Source organism: Oculina patagonica, chromosome 2, assembly GCF_052425735.1.
Source record: "Oculina patagonica isolate OP01 chromosome 2, crgOcupat, whole genome shotgun sequence".
Taxonomy (NCBI): Eukaryota; Metazoa; Cnidaria; class Anthozoa; order Scleractinia; family Oculinidae; genus Oculina; species Oculina patagonica.
Genome location: NC_135759.1, coordinates 31,043,088 through 31,048,005, shown reverse-complemented (window position 1 = coordinate 31,048,005; position 4,918 = coordinate 31,043,088). Strand labels below are relative to the sequence as shown.

General features: G+C 39.4%; 1 pseudogene; it reads left to right on the top strand.

Annotated features, from left to right (window-relative positions):
* Window positions 1-358: 358 nt before the first annotated feature.
* Window positions 359-3,362, top strand: LOC144642297 (uncharacterized; annotated as a pseudogene).
* Window positions 3,363-4,918: the final 1,556 nt, after the last annotated feature.

Here is a 4,918-nt window from a genome sequence, read left to right as displayed (position 1 = left end):
TTTATTCTGTGGGCAATGACACTGATGGTATTGCAGATCGTTTTCCAAAGGTGTTTTTGGGAGTTGGCAAATTGTCAGGCTACCAACTTAAACTGTACATTGATCTGGAGGGAAAACCTGTAGCACAGTAACCAAGAAGGAATCCTTACCCTCTGAAAGAGAAAGTCACAAAGAAATTATATGAGCTTGTTGATCTTGACATCATTGAGAAGGTTTCAGATCCAACAACATGGGCGAGCCCAGCTGTATTTGCTCCCAAACCAAACAAGGATGAAGGGAAAAGCTAACGATTCCAACAGTGGATGAGGTGCTGGATGAACTGAATGGGAGCACTGTTTTCTCAAAACTTGACATCAACATGGGCTTCCATCAAATTGAGCTAGAACAAGGATCCAAAGACATCAAAACCTTTTCAGCTGGTGATTCACTGTTTCGCTACAAGAGGTTGAGTTTTGGTATTAACAGCGCTCCAGAACATTACCAGAACATTGTTAGACAAAAAATTGCTGGGTGCCCTGGCGCCACCAACATCGCTGACGACTTGTGGTGCATGAATGACAACCAAAGACCATGACAGAAACCTTGTTGCATTGCTTAACCGATTGCAAGAGAGAAAAATAACCCTCAACAAGGATAAGTGCAAGATTGGAATGAATCAGATTGTCTTCATGGGACTTCTTGTAAACAAGCATGCTGTGTGACCGACAGAAGAGAATGTTCATTTGTTGAGTTCCCAAACCACAGGCAGAGAGCTCATCGCAAACCTTGCAATGAAGTTCTTTTAAAAGAAGTGAAACTCCAAGATGGAAAAACTAAACTCTACCCAAAGAAGGTTTACCGTTACAGTAGCATTATTGAGTCACTAAAGATTTTTCTCCAACGTCCTGGTTTTGTATCACGTTGTGAACTGTGGAGGGAAAGAGAAAGGACCAGCATTCCAGGGTTATTGACAGATGTGATCCACGGTAGGGTATGGCGGAATTTTAAGGCTCCAGATGGTTCGCGGTTTATGAGCCATCAAGGGAACTTGGCCTTAATGATGAACGTTGACTGGTTTCAGCCATATAAACATTCGCCATATAGTGTTGGTGTAATTTACCTGGCCTTAATGAATTTACCTCGTGGTGAGAGGTTCAAAAGAGAGAACGTGATAATAGCAGGAATTATTCCAGGTCCAAGTGAACCACAAAGTCTCAACCCATTCCTGGTTCCAGTAGTTGGAGAACTGAATCAACTTTGGAAAGATGGAGTTGAAGTACGTCATTCAGGCTCACCTAGAGTACCTCAAAAATTTTTTGCAGCATTGTTGTTAGTAGAATGTGATGTGCCAGCTGCGAGAAAATTATGTGGCTTTCTGAGACATGGTGCTAAAAGAAGCTGTTCGAAATGTAAAAAGGAGTTCATCCCAGGTAAACGCTTTGGAGACAAAATGAACTTTGGAGGATTTGAAAGTTGCCTTCATCGAACAAACGAAGAACATCGTTCTGAAGCCCAAGAAATTTTGCAAGAGGACACTTACCAGGGGCGTGAGAAGAAGCAAACAAAATATGGTACTCGCTACTCAGAACTAATGCAACTTGAATACTTTGATTGCATCAGATTCACAATAGTTGACCCTATGCATAATTTATTCCTAGGAACAGCTAAACATATGATGAAAAACATTTGGCTTCCAAACAAACTTTTCACACAAAATGACCTTAAAGCCATACAAGATTTAATAGACAACATGAAAGTGCCATCTAACATGGGGCGGATCCCAAACAAGATAGCATCAAGTTTTGGAAGTTTCACATCAGAACAGTGGAAGCTGTGGACTGTTGTCTATTCAGAATTTTCTCAGCAGAAGATTACAAACTGTGGCTTTTGTTTGTGAAAGCTTGCCGAATATTAACAGCCCCCGTCATCACTATTAACTCTCTGTCTGAAGGACATTCTTCACTGATGCAGTTCTGTAAGAAGTTTGAGTCAATGTATGGACAATTGGAAGTCACACCGAACATGCATTTACATTCACATATTATCAACTGTGTAATAGACTATGGGCCAGTGCATAACTTTTGGCTGTTTTCCATTGAACGGTTCAATGGCCTTCTTGGTGACTTCAAGACGAACCAAAGATCTGTGGAAATTCAGCTAATGCGTAAGTTTCTTCGAGATCAAGACATCAGAGACCATCCATTTCCAAGTACATTTTGTGAACACTTTGATCCTATTTTCAGCCAAATGAAAAACACAAGCATGGATCCTCTTCAGGACATGAGTTCCACTGTGGATCTGTTATCTCTATCAGATGGCCCTGTTACCAAATCAAACCTCTGGTTGGATGATGGATCATGTACTTGTATCTCTCCTCACAGAGTAGATAACCTGGATGATGACGAACTTAACTTTTTAATGGAGTCGTATTCAACATTTATTGACGGAGTGGATTTCAGAAATGGAACTGTCATTTTTGATCGTTATGCCTGTGTGGAATTCTGTGGTGAGCGGTATGGTTCCCTTGATTCAAGAAGTGAGCGTTCTTCTTATGTCATTGCACCTTGGGTTGAAGTCGGTGGCCAAGTAAATCCTGACACATCAGATGCAAGGCCTGCAGTTGTCCGGTACTACATAAAACAAAACATTTGCATCCATGGACAGTGGAAAACCCTTGTCATGGCCTATGTTTCCTGGTTTCAGAGGCACCCAGACAGACATAAGCGCCAGAGTGGAAGCACAGAAATATGGTGTAAGGACATTTTTGAGCCATTGGGACCTGCATCGTTCCTTCCTGTTCAAAGGATTCAATGTAAATTTGTTGGAACTGCGCAAACATGGAAAAGAGAAAATGTTCTCTTTGTTTTACCACTAGAAAGAAAAATTTACTTGTAATTAGAATTAACTTGAGCTTTTTGCATGTTGCTACTGACAACTACTGTATTTTACTGGGAAACTCAAAAAACCTTAACACCAGAAATTATGCAATGTTACTACCGGTACATGTATGTTGCAAGGTCAACCACCAGAACAGTAATTTACTCAGTTTTGGTATCGAGTTTTGCTTGCATGTCCTGAACTTTCTTGTGATTGGTCACTAAACAATCAACAACTCCTGCAATATTTCGGGCATTTTCTGAGTTTAGCTGTCAAAACCATGATTGCTGAAAATATTTCTTAAAATTTGTGGTTACAGAAAATATCCATACCTTCCCTAAGGATGGTTCTTCTGTTCAGACCTTCCCACCCCTCTGGCATTTCTAGTTTTGCTTCATACTTCCCTTAAAAGTTTTGGCTTTTGAGACCCCCTCCCCTTAAGAATTTCTAATGACCATCCTTGGGGTGGGTATGGATATTTTCTGGAACCACAAGATTTGTTTGCTGTAACATGACACAAGATCACACTGCATGTATATGTATATGCTAAAAATGCAAATCAAATTTCCTTGATTGCAGTGACTGTCATCAATCTTTTGCAGTTTAGATATTGACCGTATATAATCATAATATTGCACTATTACTGGTGATAAAAACAGGTTTTTTCATTGTCAATTTCTCCTCGGTTTCTAATATCAATCAACTGTCATTATTTATTATCAGTTGGTATCGACTCTAGTTTCATTGATTGGTCATCACTAGATGTAGCAAAACATGTGAGAAGCAACATATTTCCAGGGCATTTTGGATTTTCTATGGAAAAAACCATTTGAAAAACAGCATTTTCTGGTATTTTAAAATGACTTTTTAAATAATGTCAACACCCCCCGTTGGTTTTCTTGTTTTGCCAGCAAGAATGAAGCTGCTAGAATGTAATGGCATTAAGGTCAGCACACACTAGATGACACGTCGGGGCAACATCCTGCTGCGACATGTGGCCTCGTGTGACATGGTGTATTCTTGCAACAAACAAGTCACTGCGATAGAATTTTGTCACTGTGATGTGTCACACAAATTCAATCTGGTTTGAATTCGTTCGACACATGGCAGCGACAAAATGAGCGATAGCAGCACTGTTGCAGCACGTGTCCATGACTGCAATTAATCTCTGCGACAAAATATAAATTAACCAATGAGAGAGTGTCATGTATTTTTGCCAAATTGAATTGGAAAACTAGTTCACATTTCCACTCTTCCAAATTCGCTGTTTGTGCACCGAAAAAACGCCTTGTCACAGCGACTTGTTTTGAAGAATTACACATGGGGCGACCTGTCGCTGCGACTTGTCGCCTAGTGTGACCCTACCTTTAGGGTAACATTGCCAGGAAAAATTTTTTGAAGCTACAACCTGTAGGTTATCCCTACTTTCAGTATAAAGAGTAATTTACAGAGTTGTTTCACTGTTTGTTGATGACTTTTAAATAATTTTAAAGAATAAAGGTAATGGTTAATTGATTCAAGATGATTCCTTGTTGTTATTTATTTGGTTATTTATTCACTACTTCCTTCTTTTACTTTTTTTCTCTGTTGATATTACATAACAGCCCGGCTCAAAAACCCCAAACCCAGACATCTACCTGATAAAACATTCAATAATCAATGAGAAGAAAGATATGTAGTGATTAAGACACCACTTTTTCTGCTTCAAATTTATTCAGTTTTACCCTATATTTGTCTAAGTGCAAATATGGTGTTATATTTATACTGCATTTGTTATACATTTGTCTTGGACAAATGTGATGACATATTTGTCTCACATTTATCTTCTTTTGTCTCCGACAAATGTTACATCAGATTTGTCTTATATTTGTCTTCCAGCCAAATGAAGTCAAATCCATGATTTCATCCAGTGCTAGTAAGCCGTGAGATGGAAGAATTTTTGGATGAGCTGGGAATCAAACACAAGAAGACAATTCCACTGTGGCTGAGAGCGTACGGAGAGGTTGAACAGCAGAATAAATTGTTTCTTAAGGCAATGCGTGCAACACATGCTGAAGGGAAA